This window comes from Pseudophryne corroboree, unplaced genomic scaffold (genome assembly GCF_028390025.1).
Source record: "Pseudophryne corroboree isolate aPseCor3 unplaced genomic scaffold, aPseCor3.hap2 scaffold_2518, whole genome shotgun sequence".
NCBI lineage: Eukaryota > Metazoa > Chordata > Amphibia > Anura > Myobatrachidae > Pseudophryne > Pseudophryne corroboree.
The window spans coordinates 8,625-19,865 of NW_026969176.1; the positions used below are offsets into that span (position 1 = coordinate 8,625).

At 42.4% G+C, this 11,241-nt stretch overlaps 1 long non-coding RNA gene across 1 annotated transcript; it reads left to right on the forward strand.

Moving 5' to 3' along the window:
- The first annotated feature begins 5,335 nt into the window (after positions 1-5,335).
- On the forward strand, positions 5,336-8,060 carry LOC135012101 (uncharacterized). The gene is made up of 6 exons (XR_010211111.1): positions 5,336-5,399; positions 6,073-6,114; positions 6,418-6,498; positions 7,081-7,143; positions 7,892-7,915; positions 8,031-8,060. It is a non-coding gene; the product is annotated as an uncharacterized LOC135012101 (long non-coding RNA).
- Positions 8,061-11,241: the final 3,181 nt, after the last annotated feature.

Below are 11,241 nucleotides of genomic sequence, written 5' to 3' on the forward strand. Positions count from 1 at the left end.
TGTAATAATGCACTGTATTATTTTATTTACATTGTAAGACAGTCAATGGAAGGATGCACACAGGTTTCACATAAATCAAAGTACATCTGCAGGAGCGATTCTTTACGCTAAATGCACCTAAACAGCGGGATGAAATGAGTGTATTCTGACGCTACCAACTGAGCAAAACAGTACTGTACAGTAGATCTTCAGCGTTTGTGTATTGCACAGGACCTGAATTTCCTCCCTGTGCAGGCCCCCAGGGGGGAAGGGCGATGGGGGTAGGGGGGAGACGATGGAAAATACTGTGCCTTTGAAATGCAATTACATGAGCGTCCGAGTACACTACGGCATACTGTAAACCAACACCAATGGGAAGGAAGTGCCAACCTTATTTTTAATGTGTTCCCGTGACATTCACTTTAAAAAAAAAAAAATTCTCTCCAATACAGTACATCCAATGGAAGGATGCACACAGGTTTCACATAAATCAAAGTACATCTGCAGGAGCGATTCTTTACGCTAAATGCAACCTACAGTACGGTACTGTAAGTGAGCAAAATAGTACTACAGTGGGCGTTTGTGTATTGCACATGACCTGCATTCCCTCCCTGTCTACTGCATGATCTGTGCAGGCTCCCATGGGGGAAGGGCAACAGGCTAGCAGGAGGCGGAGGAAAACACCGTGCTTTACAAATGCGAGCGTCCGAGTCCTCTAAGGCATAAACCAACAGCAATGGGGCGGGGGCCGGGCGCTGTTTGCAGTACTTTCACACATGAAATTGGAAATCTCTCATGAGGCGTCGTGGGCTAGGGGTGAAGGCTCCCACCTCCCTCGCTGGGAGTCCAGGGTTCGAGACCTGATGTGCTTTCTTTCTTTTTTTTTTTTTTTTCTGTAATAATGCACTGTATTATTTTATTTACATTGTAAGACAGTCAATGGAAGGATGCACACAGGTTTCACATAAATCAAAGTACATCTGCAGGAGCGATTCTTTACGCTAAATGCACCTAAACAGCGGGAATGAAATGAGTGTATTCTGACGGACTGTGCATCTTCGGTATTTGTGTATTGCATAAGACCTGTGAAGGCTCCCAGGAGGGAAGGGCGTAGGGCAAGACAGTGGAAAATACTGTGGTCAAAGAAAGGGCATATTTAAAACTAAGGGAAACTGTCACAAAGTACAGTAACTACAGTACTGTACGTTGAATGCCTGGACCGCACGACGTCTGAGACGCACGACGTCTGAGGCGCACGACGTCTGAGACGCTCATTGAGCATAAGGACGGTTATGGCTGCTGCACGGGACCGTCCCTATGCTCTTGGTGAGCTGCGTCTCCTCGTTCGCTGGCGGGACAGAACTCTCGCCAGCAACGAGGAGAAAGTGAGGGCATACCGGAGGGCCAGCAGGGACATCCTCCGGAAGTATAACAGGAGGAGAACGGTGAGGTCTCTCCAGAGGAGGTGGAGTGACCTCGTGAGGCGGACCCCACGACGCCTGCAGGCCATAAGGGATTGTAAGTACAGTACATTACTGTAGATTACTGTACTTTAAGTTACTGTAGTTACAGGTACAGTACATTATAGCAGGGGCTGCTGTAGCAGCAGGTATCCGGTCTATACAGCACTGTACAGTATTTGTGGTAAACAAATGGTTAAACAAGGACCAAACGTTAACCCGGTCAAAAGGTCAATTTGTTTTTTTGCGTCGACCTAGATGGTGCGGCTTTTGAAATTGGTTGACACCAGTTACTGTAGGTTGACATGGTCGTTAAGTTGACATGGAAAAAGATCGACATGCGTTTTACAAAAACAATTGTTATTTTTTTAAACTTGTGTATATACAGTACAGTAGTTCTTTACAATCCAGGTGGTCTACGATTGTGCAGTGTACAGTATCATGCAGTGTACAGTATATGCAATGTATCACAGTGTATCGTGCTGCGTAATTGCAGCGTGTCATGCAGTGTACATTCAGAATATGGTATTGTGCAGTGAGTGTAATACATAGTGAATCACATCGTGCAGCAGAGCCGGCCTTAGGCATAGGCAAACTACAGTAGGCAAATGCCTAGGGCATTTGCTATGCTTAGGGGCACCAGCAGCTTCTGCTGATTAAAATGATATGCGGCATGCCTATATTTTGCGTGACTGCGGCTGTATCTGTACCTGGCTAGGGCCAGCACTGTCGTGCAGTGTACTGTATACACATGTGGTAATTGCAGTTTTTTGTGTAGTGTACATTGTATCATATTTTGCAGGGAAATGTGCAGTTTGTCATATCACGCAGTCGTGCAGTGCATTGTGTGGTTTAATTGCAGTGTGCCGAAATTTGTGTTTCAGATAGTACAGTGTTCTAAGGGATGTTACTTTGGCAGAAATTATTCTAAGGGATGTTACAGTGGCCTAATGTGTTCTGACGTGCATTACTCTTGCATAAGGTTCATGACTGGCAGATCTCTACTTTGTGACGTAATGTGGATATACTACTGCACTACTGTGACGTACAGTAACGTGAATAAGGTGCTCTACTGTGTGACACAACGTGAATCAAGGACAGTACTGTGACGTGAATACGGTGCTCTACTGTGTGACACAACGTGAATCAAGGACAGTACTGTGACGTGAATAAGGTGCTCTACTGTGTGACACAACGTGAATCAAGGACAGTACTGTGACGTGAATACGGTGCTCTACTGTGTGACACAACGTGAATCAAGGACAGTACTGTGACGTGAATACGGTGCTCTACTGTGTGACACAACGTGAATCAAGGACAGTACTGTGACGTGAATAAACTGCACTACTGTGACATGACGTGAATAAGATGAATTCAGGTGAGTACTGCATCATCTGTCATGAAATCAATTTGTAATGTAATGAACAGTACTGAGATGGTTAAGGGTGGGAGGGCTGCATGCTGATGTGTGTCATAATGTTTATAAGGGCAATGCTTATGTGTGTTACAATGTCTATAAAGGTAGTGTTCTGTCTAATACCCTGGACCTACTGTACTGTAGCGATACTGTAAGTGTACTGTATGTCACATTTAGAAATGTGCCCCTTAAGTTTTGAAGACAGTACAGTACACTATGCCCTCCTGAGTGATTAGGTGCAGGGTACTAGAATGAACAATTCCATTTATTGTGATGTCATAAAGATGCTGTCAATGTTGAATTTCATTGGCTGTACAGTATGCTGCCATTATACTGTATATATATTTTTACAGGGCTGGTAGCACGACGTCACAGGAGGCGGGACAGGCGCCGCCAAGCTGGTAAGTATTGTCAAATACAGTAGTGTACAGTACATAGTGATTTCTATAGTCCCAACCCCCTGTCCTGACCATCACAGATAACTCGCTGCAATCCGTTAATGTTAAGAATGTCTGTTTACAAAACTAAATGTAAATATTAAACACAAAGTATAAATAACATTGTAGATAGCTGAATACCCGTGCTTCGCTACGGGATGAGGATGGTAAATTCCAGTGATAGTTGTTTGTTAATTTACGTTTGTTGGCGATCTACTGTAGTATATAGTACTGTATACTTTAAGCATACTGTATCTTGCTTCTCTGATGCAGATTGTTTATTGGCCGGACCCCTTTTTGGTCCTGGATACTGTGCAGTACATGTTTCAAATTGACAGCTTCACTTACAGTACTGTTATTTTTTTTCCCACAGTACCACCACCACCACCTGCTGCGCTGCCAGGTATTGTGTAACGAGAATTCTGGTGCTACTGTCATCGTTGTTACACTACTGTACATGTGTCCTGGATACTGTGCAGTACATGTTTCCAATTGACAGCTTCACTTACAGTACTGTTATTTTTTTTCCCACAGTACCACCACCACCACCACCACCACCACCACCTGCTGCGCTGCCAGGTATTGTGTAACGAGAATTCTGGTGCTACTGTCATCGTTGTTACACTACTGTACATGTGTCCTGGATACTGTACAGTACATGTTTCCAATTGACAGCTTCACTTACAGTACTGTTAATTTTTTTCCCACAGTGCCACCACCACCACCACCTGCTGCGCTGCCAGGTATTGTGTAACGAGAATTCTGGTGCTACTGTCATCGTTGTTACACTACTGTACATGTGTCCTGGATACTGTACAGTACATGTTTCCAATTGACAGCTTCACTTACAGTACTGTTATTTTTTTTCCCACAGTACCACCACCACCACCACCACCACCACCACCTGCTGCTGCGCTGCCAGGTATTGTGTAACGAGAATTCTGGTGCTACTGTCATCGTTGTTACACTACTGTACATGTGTCCTGGATACTGTACAGTACATGTTTCCAATTGACAGCTTCACTTACAGTACTGTTATTTTTTTTCCCACAGTACCACCACCACCACCACCTGCTGCGCTGCCAGGTATTGTGTAACGAGAATTCTGGTGCTACTGTCATCGTTGTTACACTACTGTACATGTGTCCTGGATACTGTGCAGTACATGTTTCCAATTGACAGCTTCACTTACAGTACTGTTATTTTTTTTCCCACAGTACCACCACCACCACCACCACCACCACCACCTGCTGCTGCGCTGCCAGGTATTGTGTAACGAGAATTCTGGTGCTACTGTCATCGTTGTTACACTACTGTACATGTGTCCTGGATACTGTACAGTACATGTTTCCAATTGACAGCTTCACTTACAGTACTGTTATTTTTTTTCCCACAGTACCACCACCACCACCACCTGCTGCGCTGCCAGGTATTGTGTAACGAGAATTCTGGTGCTACTGTCATCGTTGTTACACTACTGTACATGTGTCCTGGATACTGTACAGTACATGTTTCCAATTGACAGCTTCACTTACAGTACTGTTATTTTTTTTCCCACAGTACCACCACCACCACCACCTGCTGCGCTGCCAGGTATTGTGTAACGAGAATTCTGGTGCTACTGTCATCGTTGTTACACTACTGTACATGTGTCCTGGATACTGTACAGTACATGTTTCCAATTGACAGCTTCACTTACAGTACTGTTATTTTTTTTCCCACAGTACCACCACCACCACCACCTGCTGCGCTGCCAGGTATTGTGTAACGAGAATTCTGGTGCTACTGTCATCGTTGTTACACTACTGTACATGTGTCCTGGATACTGTACAGTACATGTTTCCAATTGACAGCTTCACTTACAGTACTGTTATTTTTTTTCCCACAGTACCAACACCACCACCACCACCACCACCTGCTGCTGCATCCGAGAGCTCCGGAAGTGGTAATAATTACTTTTTGTTACAGTCACACTAGTTTCCTACAGTATTACTGTAATTTTTGTATTTTACAATACTTGTCATCTTTTACACACAGACCGCCTCGTAATTGATACAGAGGAGGAGCTCATTCCCATTGATTCGGGGGAAGAGGAGCCAGATTATAGTAAGTACAGTAGGATTTTCTCAAGCCCATTCTTAAAAGTATTGACCAAGTCCACTTTTATTACTTTTCAGGCAGGGAATTCCAAACATGCACTGTACAGTATTTCCCTCACTGTGAAGACCCCTTTTCGCCTCTGTGCGAAATCGCCTCTACTTCAACAAGAGTTACTGTGCACGTGTCCTCTGTGTCCATCTTATCAAAAACCGTTCCTGTGTATTGTCCCCTTACTGTACTGTATACAGTATATTTGTAAAGGTTAATCATGTCCCCTCTTAATCTCCTCTTTTCCAATGTAAACATGCCTAGCCTGCCTTTCCTTGTATTCCATCTTCTCAATCCACTTCATCACTTTGGTCGCCCGCCTCTAAACCTTTTGTAGTTCCACGATATCCATTTTGTATTATGGTGCCCAAAATTGTGCATCCGACCCACCCTCCACTAGCCTAACCCTCCAATCATACTCTGAATCCACACTCTGCATTCTGAATGTCGGGATCCAGACAGCAGGTCTTTTAAATACAGTACTGTATGTCCCCTACCGCTGGACAGTCATTCTGCTCCTACTGTATTATGAATATATCTCTGCCTCCTGTAGCACTGTACTACTGTGCAATTTTGTAGTAACTGTACTCTACTGTATTTTGTTTATAATATTTTTTTATTTTCAACTCAGTAATTATTGACAGTGAGGATGAAAAACCCTCTCCCCAACTTGGTAAGTAAACTGCAGTATTGTACTGTACTGTACATTGTGTTAAACCAATGGGTTGGGTTTGCGTGACCAGCAGTCAGGATTCTAGCGGTCAGGTGACCGACAGTGGCATCCTGATTGCAGCAATCCCAACAGGGTGAGGTACGGTATCCTAACCCTCCTCCACTACCCCCTGATTCTGGCCTCGACATTCTCGTCTCTGTGTGCGAAATTTACTCTCCTCCTCCAATTCCTGACTGAATTTTTGCTTTACTGTATTCAACACAGAATACAAAAGTATATTTCATGGATTTTTTGCTTTCACAGGCCCTACACTGTCACAGGCGGTGGCGGAGGAGGAGGAGGAGGACCAGGACTCTCTGTCCCTCACCACACTGCACCCATTAAGTAAGTCCAGTCCGGTACATCGTGCCTCTGTAGAGCCAGTTTGAGCAAGGAGAGATTGATTGCTTCTTTTTTTGGTGGGGGCCCAAACCAACCAGTCATTTCAGCCACAGTCGTGTGGCAGACCCTGTTTATATAACATAAGGGTGGTTGGGAGGGCCCAATCACAATTCCATCTTGCACCTCTTTTTTTATTTATTTTTTTATTTATTTATCTTTGCATCATGTGATGTTTGGGGAAAATTGTTATAAGGTTTGATGTAAAAAAAAGGTTAAAAAAAAGAGGCAGATTAGATGGGCAAAGTGGTTCTTACAGTATTTGTCATCAAATTCTATGTTTCTGTATGCAGACCCTCCAACATGACCCGCCGCACTGCTCTGTTTCTAGACTTCCCTCTTAATTTATGATTTCCATCACCTGTGTTGAACTAGTTATATGATAAGAAAGCTGTTTCTTCACAGGTGATGGCAATAATAAATTAAGAGGGAAGTCCAGAACCAGAGCATTTTGTACCATGTTGGAGGGTATGTGTATTTCCTGGAATTAACCTTTTTTTTTTTTCACATTAATGTTTTTTTTCACAGGCCCTACACTGGAACAGGCCACGGAGGAGGAGGAGGATGATGATGATGCTGCTGCATTTAGTGGTAAGAATTATTACTGACATTGATCTGATGCCATCAGAGTAGCACTTTTCATCAGATTTTTCTGGCAAATGCGTAGAAATCGGATGAAAATTGTTTTTGTTTGAACTGGTGATATTGCCCATACAGTAGCAACCGATCACATCCCACATTAACATTTACAGTATCTAGTTACACTTACAGACGATAATACAGTACAGTAGGTAATATTTGATTGGTTGCTACTGTATGGACAACATCCTGTTCTAAAAAAAACACCCATCTTACTCAATTTCTCTCTCTCTCTCTCTCTCACCCCTTGTCACTGTCTCTCCATTCATCTCTCTAGATACTGTCAGTGATGAATTTCCCATTAGGCACGAGAGGCACGTACTGTACCTAGTGGCGGCATCTGTTTGGGGGCCTCAGTTGGATGCTTACAGTATGCTAATACTGTCATCCCAAAAATTACCACTACAGTAACTGCTAAATATTTTAAGTGTACTGTACAATATGCACATACAGTACTGTACAGTATACATAATTCAAAAGAAAAAAGCGTTGCTACTGTACCTTATTCTAGTCATAATCACCGGCATACGGGTCACTCACAAATTTTCTGATGGTCTCGGTGGGGTCCCTTGGAATCACCATGCCTGTCACAAGCATACCTTTTTTTACCCACCTGACACTGGGCCTGGAAACTAGTGTACTATTACTATACTTTTTACTGTATACTGTATCTTATAATATTCTTCTCTTTTACCCACAGACGACGAGCCAGAATACATTTTTGGTAAATATACTGTACAGTAGCAATAGTTGGTACTGTAATTACAGTATTTTTTTTTCTCCAACATTATTTTAAGTCAAACTGATATGACTAACTGTACTGTATTATCTTTTTACAGTCCGTCGCCAACCAGTGGAGGAGACACCTGGTAATAAAATAGAAATACATAATGCACTGTACTGTATTCTAACTTACTGTAACATGTATAACACTGAGCTGATCATCTTCACACCCTCTGACATAACCTTACAGTACAAACTGTACTTTCTCTCCTTTTTCACCCTCTTCACTCCACAAATGCATGCTGCGTTTCCTGACTACTGATATAATAGTGTGTAGAGCGTAGCGAGGCACCGTGCCCACCGCGTGGCGAGCGAAGCAAGCATGCAAGGGGCTGCTTTCCGCTCGCCGCCCCTGTCGGGATTGTGTGGTCGGGATTCCGGCGTCTGTATTTTGACTGCCGGGATCCCGTCCAGCGGGATTACGTACTGATCTCCAGTCTGAGCCTGCCCTAGGCATAGGCATACTTGCCAAATGCCCAGGGGCACAAGCAGCTTCTGCTGATTAATATGATATGCAGCATGCCTACAGTATATTCTGTGCATACAAAATGCATTACTAATGTGCAGCATTATGTGTATACAGTACTTTGTTGTGTAACATATACTGTAGCAAGGGCACTACTGTGTGGTCTAATGTGAACAAAGAGCAATATGATGTGATGCAATGTGAATAAGTGGGAATACTTTGAGGAGTAATGTGGTACTATCATATGATGTAACGAGAAAAAGAGACACTATTGCATGATATGTTGTGAATAAAGTTGCAGTACTGTGTGGCGTCATTTCAGATTGGGGAATTACTGTGTGGCCTTGCCCCTTCCCAGCAAGAACATGCACCGTTTTGGGATGCACACCGAATGTGCACACTGTTGCTATTTTAAACATACAGTACAGTAAGTTGGAGGAGCACCAAAATGACGACTGCTATGGTTGAGGGGTGATGGTGCTGGGAAAGGGGTACAGGCTCAGAGGCGGAAATAGCATCTGTGCAAGGGGGCAGCATCCAAAAACTTGACTAGGGAATCATATTATTTATGGCTGGCTCTGAGTACAGTCCACTATTATGGATAGTACTCCCTACAACACCACCTACAGTACTGTAACCCTCTTTTTTCTGAAGCGGTCATGAAATGTCATGACTGCTAATACATACAGTAAATGTCTACAGTATTTGTACTGTGGTGTTTAATTCCTTTGACAATTTGTTTATGACCTATTGAAGCTAAACTCTTGTACAGTACTTTATATTTTGAATACCAGCAATACAGTATAATACTGTACCTACAGTATACAGTAATAATTGTTTACTATTTGAATGTGACTAAATGTTTTTTTTTCTCCAATATAGTGCCAATTATTTATGGGGGCCCCAGACAGGGGCAAGATAGGTGGGCTGGCCCAGAAGCGGGCAGGCAGCAGCCCACTTATACAAGAGGTAAACTAAAGCAATGTTTAAATTACCTCGACAGCATACAGTAGTGTTTGATTTACTGTACTGACAATACAGTACTGTACATTGTAAATAACAATATTGTCTAATATAGAGTAAAGTACAGTACTGTATTGCCATTACTACACTGTAAAGTATTCAGTATTTGTTTTGTAATACTGTCCTTTTTTTCCCACAGAACAGTTGCAGCGTGCCATCCAGCTCCAGCGGGTGGTGGTCCACCTCCTAGTGGACCACTATTTTAATATTTTATTAAGTTTTATTTAATTTTATTTAATAAAAATTTTTGTTCTTGTACTCCATTGTATAGTATCTTTTTCTACTGTATAAGATAGGCATACTGTACACCATACAATTATCTGGCAGATAATCTGCAAGATCTGGCTGTTTGTAATGAAATTCTCTCCTAATTTAGCTGTGGTGTACAGTACCTCCTGAGTGTGCTGGGGTGCTTTCTGGCCAGTTTGGGGTGATTTGGAGCAAGTTTGGTCGGCCATCTTGCCGACATGTGCTGTCGACTGTTTGGCAAACATGTGTTTTCACTCCAGCATGTGTGTGTCAGGCATTTTGTGTGTGTCAGGCATTTTGTGTGTGTCAGGCATTTTGTGTGTGTCAGCCATTTTATGTGTGTCAGCCATTGCTGTGTGGTTCCACAATTGTTAGCGTGTCAAAGTGCTGACCACTGACACCACTATTTCACTTTGTACCGCATGCCTTTTGTGGAACCACACAGCCCAGCATGACTTATTGCTGGGCTGTGTGGTTCCACAAATTTTCTTGGAAAACAAATGAACATGAGTGTCTTTACTTTAATACTTTTTTTTTTTTTTTTCCCCACAGATATCTATATACACAAGAAAAGAATGTAACGAAGAACAAACTACTTTTTTGTTTTAATTAACTTTCAAACTTTATTTAAAAAAAAAAACACCTTTTTTTTCTTCAATAAACTTTTAAAAATAGAAGTTTCCTGTGGTTTTTATTAAAATATGAAATGCAAGATGCCTAACCAAGTTGTTTTACATACAGTATACCACTCTTAATTGAATTCCCATCATACAGTAGTACTAATTTATACAGTACAGGAAGTTGGGAATACAAACATTGGAAACCACGTCATGTTTATTTTAAGAAACACTTTATTTACGGACAAAGTCATTTGGAACATGTAACATCACACATACTGTACTGTATTGTAATAAAGCCAACATCACACATACTGTACGGTACTTTAATCAAAAGGTAACAGCACAAATACAGTAACAATATCAACTTTAACATTTTTATAATTTATTTTTTTGTGGTGGTGGTGCGGGGTAATGGTTTTTGTACTTTATTTTTAGGTTTTGCTTTTTGGAATTATTTTTCGTTTTTGTCTTTTGCTTTTTAACACTGTCGCATACGGACACCAGAATAGAGAACTGACAACAGCAGCCCCTGGATGGAAACGCAGCCCAAGGCCCCAGATGGACACAGCACAATGGACTCGGCTGCTACTGGATAGATACAGCAGCGCCGAAAAAATCAACAGGAATAAAAGGGGCAACTTGTAACAGGCCCTTACATTACCAGGAATGTGGTGAGCCAAGTTCATGCACTCCCCTTTGAGTAACCGAGCTGCTCCAAGTGGATTCAGCACAGTGCATGCAGCCCCAGAAAATGTACAGGTAATACAGGTACATTGACACAATTTTTTAACTTCAGCTGTGTGAAGCTGATGTGCAGAAGCTAGGAGTTAGGTAATGATCTGGTTTCATCATAGTCGAGCTTCCAAGTCATTTTCCTCTTCGTTCTCAGCACAGAGTTTATGGTATCCC